The following is a 10,953-nucleotide window of genomic DNA, read 5'->3' on the forward strand; positions in this document are numbered from 1 at the left end:
TACAAATATTAAAATGTAGGAGATATTAAGGAGAATTTATATTTCTTAAAATATTGCTTTTACCATGTTTGAAATAATTTCTAGATTATAGAACATGTGCCTCAGATGCGAAAATGGTAAAATAAAGGCAGCCATCTTGGATAAATAAGCCATTTTGAAAAAAGATATGGTCTCAGCTTTACATTCAAAAATAAGCAATTGTCCTTTACCAATAAATTGCAAAGGAAACATGGAATATACTTCATTGAAGAAGATATTTGATCTTGCAAATAAGGTGCATGCTGTGCGCACCTTTGGGCCATAACGGTCGACATGCATGGTGGCCATGTTGGATTTTTTTCTAACTATAAAGATAAATACTGTACAGAGAGAGGAAATAGAGGTCATACTGTACATAACTTATATTTGATGGTGTGTTGCTTCTATCAAAATTGAAAGTAATTCTAGATTAAATAAAACATGACCTAACTGCAAAAATTGCCAAATTTTTGGCCGCCATCTTGAATAAAGCAGCCATCTTGGGTCAAGACACCATCTCAAATTTACCTTGAAATATTTAAAGCAATTGTTCTATACCTGCATATTGTAAAATAAAAATAAAATATACTTCATTTAATAAGGTATTTCAACTTTCAAAAAGATATACATTGTGCTTCTGACTCATTATGGTGAGGGGTGTGTGGCGGCCATATTGGATTTTTCTCTTAATCAAAAAGCCTACATAGTGCATGCAGACAACAGAAATGTGTGAAATATTATAAAAAAGCTATATGTTATGACAGTTTTTTCTTATATCACTCTTAAAAGAAATTCTAGATTGAAGAAAACATGACTTAATTGCAAAAAAATAGTAAAATATTGTCCGCCATCTTGGATGATGCGGCCATTTTGAACCCAGTTGTCAAATTATTGCTACAGATCACCAGGAAGTGCATATTTCCACAATATATACACAATAAAAGTAATGTAGACTTCAGCAAAAAAAAAATATTAATCACTTTTCATAATTGATGCTTATTCTGTGTATTCACCATGGCTGGCGGCCATCTTGGATTTTTCTCTTATCCATCAAGCCATCATTCTGTAAACAGATACTTGAAATGCAGGAAATATTGTAGACAACCTATATTTGATAACAGTTTGCTTTAATAATAATTGAATATGATACAAAATGAAAGCAAACATTATTTAATTGCAAAAAATGGTGAAAAATTGGCCTCCATCTTGGATAAAGCGGCCATTTTGAATCCAATTGACTAAATCTAGCTATTGATCACCAGAGAGTACATATTTCCACAATATATGGACAACACAAACATCTAAACCTAAAGAAACTGAAAATATCAACCATTTTTCATAATTGATGCTTGTTCTCTGTATTCACCATTGCTGGCGGCCATCTTGGATTTTTGGGCACTTTCGCAATTGAGCCCATTTGTCCAATAAGCAGATTCATAAACCCCAGGTATCAGGCTCTCCAACGATATGTTCGAAAATTTTATATCATTAAATTTTTTTTACTACCCTTTTTTGAAGGCTTTTGGAGTTTGGCTCCCCTACTAATAATGGACGTCAACATATTGATGAATACACTGGACACAATTTCGCCCATGTATTGGGTTAAGGTGAAAGTAAGAGAGGTCAACAGTAGACTATTGAAGATTCAACAAAAAGGAGGTATCAAGAAGGAAGATAATAACAAAAACATTTACTTAATGTTTACAATATTTATTTTACATTCCTGCCTTACTTTTGGCTTACTTTTGCCTTAAGTTTTGGGCTGATGATGCCATTATCACGGGCCCCACGCCGTGCGTGCGTCTTATTTTACGGTATATCTATCGATTTATGTCAAACTCAGAGCGCTATCTATTGACTTCCTGGTGAAGTCCACATTATCTTGAACATTGCGTTTGTATTTAAACATTTTAGTCGTTACTTGTTAATAAAATAAGTCTTCAGTCACGAATATCATTGTTCACTCCTATGGCCTTTATATCTTACTCCAGATAAGGTAGAGAGAAAAAAGAGCTAGGCAGGCGGTATTCAATGTTATGAAAAACTAAACAAGATGTTTCTCTATGAACGTTTACAGTATGTCACAAATAACACAAATAAGTAAATATATATGTAGAAGGTAAACTTCAATAAAATGATTAGAAAGATGAAATTAGCTTAATGGCTTTTACCATTACACAAACTGAACTAATGGAATAGTTTAAAACGTATATAGGACCCTGTATTTAACTCTGTCTTACTTTCATCCTCTATTTTAAGTACAAATTAAGCAAACGTTGACCAGGGAAATATTTAGATCGGTGTTTCGTGAAGACGGGCCCTTATGTCGTGGTTTCTACGGCAAGATTTGACGGAATCTCTCCAACATGCCAACATGTTCAAAATTGTTAATGAAGTCGTATAAGCGACCGGTTTCGGACACCCACTCTGAAGGCGCACTTAACGCACATAATTTTTACGCGTTGGGAAAAAACTTTGCTTTCCTGTGATATATTTCTTTTTTGGATGAATTTTCCATGCACTTTTTGCACTGCGACTACGAGAACGACCGATTGAGTCACAGGGAGACCTTATTTCCAAACCTTTTTGTTTTGATGAAGAATCCCCTGGGTTATTAGGCGTACATTTGATAAATTGCTGCCTGATCTCCCACGGCCTGACCCGATAAAAAATTTACAAGCTCCCGCTGCCGAGGGGACGAACCTGAAAGTTTTCATCTGTTTTTGGTAGTTTCACGTGATTGCACAGCCGACACAGTCGCATTTGCTAAATTAAGGAAACAAAGTTTAAATGGAATAGGTTGTCAAGTAGTTCTTCACGCCCATCAGCTTGTGTCATTGAACAGGGTCCCGTAGAGGAAAGCGTTATTGTGCTCTCCGGGTTAATGCATGTTTGTGATGGAGGTGAGATAATATAGCATGCTTGAAAAACACTTTTTTGGTGCCTGGTTCATAACGATGATGAAAAGGATTCATCAGTGTACATATATATATATAGAGAAAGATGTATTGTAAAGTTAATGGATTACACCTTTACTAATTGCAAGTAATAAGTTTTCCTGTTAGGAAAAGGGGAAAATGTCAAAAGCACTTACGGTTTTATGTGATTGGGTAATTTTACTATCAAATTTGCACAGCACATGCAAAGTATCATGTAATGCAAATAACATTTTAGATTTTTTTTTATTGAAAACAAGGTTCGAAGAGATTGTCCAATAAGAAAATATCAAATAGTGGAATGGAAACTTAGAAGGGAAAACCTGGTAATCCCGTTAAGACCACTGTTACGAAAACAAACAAATAAATGCGTGTAAAAACAAGTAAATGCGTGATCGGTATGAAGAAATCGAGTATAAATACTCTTTAATTTGTTGGAAAAATCAGTGGGTAAATGAATGGTTGAAAGCTTCAACTCGATGTCGTCGTTGTCGTTACTGTCTTAGATATATCTGAAAAGTATATTCTGGTAAGAGCAAATGAAAAAAATTACAGCCAGATTAATCAGCTACGTCGGACATCTTTTTTGAAGATATTCAAAATGCATTATGTCAAATTCATGCCCAAAAAGAAAAAAGGAATGATGCAACTCAAAAAGGGTGGACATTTATAGGATGCTGAACGAATTATTTCAATTGTTCGAAAAAAATTGAAAGGATTGAAATCTATAGGACGCTGTTTTAAAACGTGTTTGACATGCGGGGTATCCCGGTAATAGAAAAGGGCAGCATTGTATATTCAAAATACATTTCTCATTGTATACAAAAATAGTGTGTTCGTCGCAAAGACTGATCAGTGCGTTTCTAAATGGTTTGAAATCAAAACTTAGTTTTCTAAAACCCGCCTTAGATCTTTAACGTTGATAAAAAACAGAGCAGTTTAATGGTATCTTTGTCAAATAATGAAATATCAGTTTGTTCGGATATTCTCTATATGAAAACCACAGTTAGAAGAAGAGAAGAGAAAGGGTGTCGGTAGATAGAGCTCGGTCGCCCGCCGCCGTCCAGTGTCGCACAGAAATGCCGTAAAATGGATTAAAGGGCCTCATTAACTTTGCATGTAAACAGACGCCATTCTCGGAAACAATCCATTTCACACAATAACCCGAATAGTGGAACGCGCGTGTGCTTTGTCCCCTTTTATCAAAACGCATTAAGGGGTAAAATATGGCAGACATGAATCCCTGTGTTACGTTCTATCTGCTATTCCATTTAATACGATTGAATTGCAATAGGTCTCATTTTCACGCCTGCTAATTTTTCTATGAATTATCTTTCACGGGCCTTTTATATTCTTATCATTATTGGTAATCAATCATGGAATAACACTTGACGCAGGCAAATTACAACGTGAATTATTTATACGTGACCGTCATTACTTTTGTCTCTGGCACTTCACTCAAGAGTATCAGAGTGTTTGTTAATGTTTCCTCTTCCTTGTTCTGTTGGAAGCAATACTTGGGCTGAAGAAATGATGCGCTTTCAGCAAGAGTTCAGGAAGGACAACATCCGCGGCGGCATCGATATTCAAACGAATCAAGAAAGGGAATATTGACTTGGTAACGTTGGTCATTCCCATGATCTTTACGTGCATTACAGCGTCCAGTTCAAGGTTCAAGAACATTCTGTATAAATGCGTTTTTCGAGCTAACATTTCGTCGCCTGGCTTTAAATAACGTACTGAACGGTTGAATCTTCTCGCGAGTTAAATTAGTTAAGTGGCGTTTGCGAGCATGGATAGTGGCTCCATTAATTATAACCTGTAGAATGTAGGATGTTTTTAAGATGTACGTACACGTTATTTTAAAATAAGAAACAGACACGGAAAGATGTTTATGTATCCAAATTGTCCAAACACAAAGAAGCTCGGTTTTTGCTCAACAGTAAATAAAAAATAATTCCATCTGACGAAAAGTAATAAAAAACGAAGTTACAAAAAGGGGTTAATAAAAAAAAAAACATTAAATAAAGTTATCATACATACATCCCCCTTACAATGGAGCAAAAAGTTGGGGAAAAAAAAGAGAAAATCAATGGCCACAAGATGGGAGAGACGGCCACATCCCCGCCAATGTACACTTATTTATTAAAATATGAAATAAGAAAGAGAAACAGAAAGATATGCGCATGCACATGGACTTACCAGTTATTATGTCCATGCCATATGTGACAGAATTGATGCTTCCAAAATCTCTTTCCAGACGTGTTTTCGTGGTCAATATCAAATAAAGACAAAACATTTTTTGGCAATAACGTAACTTGGAGTCACAAAAAAGGTGAAGAGAACAAGCGTCACCACGATCAAAATGGGCGAGTTGTGGTGATTTTCTGTGTTCTTCTGACAAAGAAAGCACTTGGGGGAAATGGGTGGAGCAGCTAAAATAAGTTAAAAAGAGCTGGGTGAAAGATAGGCAAAGTTCACAAAACATCCATCCAAAATTCTTAGAGCGCTATATAGCGTACGAGCCACTTGTTCTTTTGAAAATGTTTGTCCACAAACAGTTTCACCCAACCGAACGGTGATTAGATTGAGACAGCCAGTTCTTTCGCCTTTCGCTTTGATATCCTTGAAAAAATCAATCACCAATAAATGCAATCTGAATTGTTTTGATACGCCGCCAAGCTAATTTCATGTAGTGTTCATTAATTTATTATATTGCACATTATTGCCTAGAAAAGTGGTGATGTAGGAATAGGTCAAAGGTCTTACATAAGGTTATCATTCACTGTTTGGTCGTCCATGTAATTATCAGACCGTAAATGATAGTCGGCTTCCATCGGGAAAGCCCCGGTAGTAGACCACAAAGATAAAGCAACTTTTTTTCTTTCTTTATCGAAATTGATTAATCTTGGATCAGAAAATGACAAAATAATTTGATTTCAATGTTAAGACCAGTTTTCGATGCAAGTTCTTTCGTGCGACCAGTCAACCGTCGTTGTTTATTTTTCTTTTTCTGTAATTCCTCAAGGGGCCATTGCGCGATGTTACGGTTAACGCTACTAAATTACGGCAATGGGACTGTTTTCTCCCGGTGGGATTAAATAATATCAAGTTATTTCCAGCTACTTTTAAGGAGAGCCCATGTAAGCCACCATGGATTTCAGCGTCTAATGGAGACACAAGTTTCTAGGACTTGCATGTATATAGGTTCTGTGAAGGTCGGGTCTGTCGGGACGGCAATTTTGCCAAATGCAAAAATAAATGTACTTTGTCAAAAAAAACCCCAAAAAAACAAACTTTAAAATAAGCAACACATTTTCGCCAATTTGGTGAAAGCATATCTGGACGGTGAAATTGTATACAAACGTATCCCGTAACATGTAGAATGATCCTCCTTTCCAAATGTACAATATTACAAATTGTCAATTGAACATCATCAGGAAGGTGGCCTGCGACGGGATGTCAGTTAATACAACTGGCATAATTTACTTTAAATTGAAGTGAAATTTTTTTTAATCAATTCAGTTAACTAAAACGCAAGGTTGTCGTAGTTTATTCTGCAAAAGTATTCCGTATTCCCTCATGTTCAAAAAGTGGCGTATTTGATATGGTAAAACAATTCCCCCCCGGACAATTCCCGGACCCCCCCTCAGAACGATTGCCCCCCCCCCCCCCAGGAATATATATTTATATACAAATATAATATAAGGAATATAAAGTTTAAATCTTTTCTAATCCATTTTGTGTATATTTATTTGTGTGATGATGCAGCTCGAGGACAGAGAATATTAATTTCATTAAACATTATTTTCATGGAGTACAAGTACAGAAAATTTCAGAAATAAAAGTAAAAAAAATGTGAAAAAATCTTATCTAAGTATATCTCCAGGTAAAGGTGTGGAAAACAGATGATTTCACTCATCCAGGTAAACCTTTACTTTTAATTGCTTCATCACTCCTCCCTTGATTAAATTCCCCGTCTTCAATCAAGGTGCATCTCTAGGGGAGGTGGGGTTAACAAATTTTCTCACTTATCCAGGTATCCCTTTGATTATCTGCCACTTTTAATTGCTTGACAACTAGCCACCTACCCACAACCCACCACACTAAAAATATTCATAAAATATCTGTTTACCTGTTCATCTGTTTACTATGTTTACTCCACCTTCACATGGAGGATATAGGTGGTTGTACTTTGATTAGATATTTAATAAAACATTGTGTACTTGTACTCAATAAACAAAAAAATTGTCATAAAATAATGTTTAATGGTGGAGTTTCATTATCACACTAAAAATATAAATAAATTAAATGAAATAATTTTAACTTTACACTCTTTACTTAATACAGACTTGACATTTAATATGGAATATTTCAGTTTCAAAGGTATGATTAGATAAAATGCGTTCTTTAAAAAAATCACAGATCTCATATAAGATGTGTGAATAGAGAAGCGTGTAGTCAGGTGTGTCGCTACCAATTAACTGACTACCATGTCTGTGACACTGCTGCATTGTCTAATATGCAGTGATTTAATTGGGTAGTGCTCCTTTGGGCTGGTCAAAGCTTGGCTTTGGCGAAGCATTGTTCTATCCAAAAAAAAAACAAACATCCATATGTGTCGGCAACTACTGCATAAAAGAATGCAAGCGACCGGTTTTGCAGTGCGTTAATGAGTTAAGCAGTGTTTTACAAAATTGTTAACTTGTGCCAGATTGGCGCGAAAAAGACAGCCATTGCCAGATAGATTGTTGTGACACACGGAACCGTCCGAAAAGTTTTATAAAGTTATGTCCAGACTGATGTACCTACACAGAGGTCACACCCAATGTATCGACATCTCACCACCAGGGTACAGGACTCACTGTCCTTCCGGATATGCTGCTGCAACTAAAAATCACCCAGTCCGTTCAGAATGAGGGGCAAATTGCCACCAAAACGCGTTTAGCTAACACCAAGCTGGTATTAGCATGTTAGAATACCATACGACCTCTGAGGAAGCCACTGTAAACAGCAAAACAGCGTCATCTTACTCTAATGAATTGGGGACCATGACCGTTTCTGGGTAGAACACTGAAACCGCGTGGCTTTCTTTATTGAGGTCAGATTTCACCAGTACCGCTCAACTAGCAGAAGCAGGAGCAGTCAAAGCAGCGTTTACAGATATCCGGAAGAGGCCTACGACGAAGGCCGTGTCTTAAGTGACTAGGGTCATTGACAGCGTCAGTATTTGGAGTAGATACCACGTTGGTGCCAAAACACCAATGGTAGTCATCGATGAAAACCTGAACCAGATCAAATAAAGGAATAATCTGGGAACCCATTGACTATAATTTGATAAAGGCACCTAAGGAACGATGAGATTGTCGGTTCACACAGAGCACTTTTAATAGCAGATTACTTACAGAAACAAGGAAGTGAACAGCTACCTCGGTCATCAAAATCGCCATAATTGAACCACATAGACAATATGTGGGTAGGCCATTACCCACCGCCAAAGCTCGGCTTGACTCTCTTCCTCCCACCCGTCTCCCCAAAGTGCTGGAAAGATAACTGACATAATATTACACTTTAATGAAGGTGATAGTAAAAGGTATGCATCTTGCTACAAGTCATGCATACAATCCCATTAGGTTTTTTGGATTTGGTTAGCTCTAAATGACTTCCACTTGGCAGAGATCATTAGTTTATTATGTGCTGTTGTTGATATCGTAACGCTCTTCATCAATATATATATTTACAATCTTCAGCCTACACTTTCACCTAGGAAAACAATGCGATATTTGAACGTTGATCAGGGGCAGATCCAGAGATATTTTCTGACAGTCTTCCAAATTATCTTTGTTGATCCATCCACCATTTTTGACCGTCTTCCGACAGAAAAAAAATTAGATACCCCTCAATGTAAACTTAAAAATCTGACCGTCTTCCGGAAGACCCAGAAGACCGCCTAATCCGCCCCTGTTGATTTTTTTCACAGTACTGTCAATATTAGAGGTTTTTAAGTCGTGACTGTTGTAGGATAAACGCGGAAGACATATTTTAAACTTCACATACATGCTACACCGCAGCAACGTCTTAAAACCACAAGTCTTTTGTATTTCTTATTAAGAGATAATTACGGAGGGGAGGGGAGGGGTCATTATTACACAGTCATGACAAAAATACTATTGGTTGAAACATGCCCTTTATGGTGGCGTTTTATAACCAGGCTCATTCTTGGGAAATTTTAATGCAGAGGCTGTCTTAACTTTCAAAATATAAAATCAAATCACAATTAGCATATTGATATTTTAATATTAGAATCATGTTGCGAATGATCCCACGCAAATTATGCCATCAGTACATTTACCATAGTCAGGTTCGTACTGAGTTGAAGGCTTTCAATTTTTATATTTTCTCGATGATTTCAGTAATATTGTCCAACTTCAAACGGTACATCTCACCAGTAAAGGCACCAATTGCAGTACTGCTCTTCAAAACGCAAGAAGCTTTACAAATATTTTAAAAATTGTCTCCATTTTCATTTTTTTAAAACTTAATGCCGTTTTTACTATTACTGTGATAAAAATATATTTTATATGAATATAAATTTGAGTTATTGGCATGAAATAGTTATTTGTAATTTGACTACAAAGATTCTTATTTGCTAAAAAATTGATTTGGTTAATTGTCCAAAGATTTGGCCAAAAAAAAAAAAAAAAGAAAAAAAAAAAAAAAAAAAAAAAAAAAACCTAGACCTAGCGTACGCTACCCCAGAGTAGAAATGCCAAACGTGCTGACAGAGAGTGCCATATAATGGAACGGAACCAGGAAGTCGTTTCTCTAAAGAATTTTAGCCGGAAAATTCACTTTAGCTGTCTGAAATTCGGTAATTGTTTTGAAATGTCTCAAAGGTCAACTCATAATACTTCGGCCGCATGCAGAACAGTGAACTAGCTAGTCCGAGGGTCAAATGTTGCGACCCACTTAAAAGCTTGTCGTCTATTCCGCTAATAGACACTGAATAGATTTCCAATGGAGAAATATTCGAGTGGGTCGGCCATATTTGACCCTCGGACAAGTTAGTCTACTGTTCTGAATGCGGCCTTACATGTGTGTGTGAGTTGCTCTACATATGTGACGAGATAGAGGACCGGATAAAATAATAATAATAATAATAATAATAATAATAATAATAATATATTTCTTAAAACCGCCCTACACGTGTGTCTTAGCACTTTTACATTTACGTATAAAAACTAAAACTTCAAACATAAAATTTAGACTAACATTAATTTAAAAAAAACTTATAGGTGAAAGTTAACTAAATATTTTCTCATTAAAAAGGATTTGAATGAAAAAAAAACAGTGATAAGAGTCATTCAGAGACACATTTGGCATGTTTATAAAATTGGACCATAAAACTGGTGCAGCAATCTCAAAACTCCTGTGACCATATGTTGTTTTAATAGTCTTTTTGGTATCATTTCGCATGAGTTGAAATTGACCACTGGAACGAAGAGTTCTAAAAGGAATTAAAAGTTCTATTAGATTGTTCATGTAAAATTGACAGTCGCCTTTTAAAGTTTGGAATCACGAGAGAGAGATGGAACCGATGGAGGGCACACTTGATTGAAATAATACCAAGGGCTAATAGAAAATGAGATTAAAGTATTTGAGCCACGCTAAACTCCATTTCTCGACTTTCGTAGATCCATCACTTAATCTGTACACTAGAGATATGTTCGGATCGATTGCCACCTTATAAACAGAATATAAACAATCTCAGAGTAGAACAAAAAGCGTTTTAGAAAATCCTAGCTGAATATGCAAAAATGAAGCGACAGATCTGGGTCACGTGGTACACTTTGAGAATCAGCTGAGCTACATGTACAATCTGAATACAGTGAAGACAGGGAATGTTGTGTTGAACGGTTTTGCCTCAGTGTGATACCGTGAGATGTAATGCACTAAAAAAAGTAGCAAAGGCTCTGGTATTCGTTGACGATTTTCTTTG

Source organism: Lingula anatina, chromosome 5, assembly GCF_051362555.1.
Source record: "Lingula anatina isolate TDL-2025a chromosome 5, LinAna3.0, whole genome shotgun sequence".
NCBI lineage: Eukaryota > Metazoa > Brachiopoda > Lingulata > Lingulida > Lingulidae > Lingula > Lingula anatina.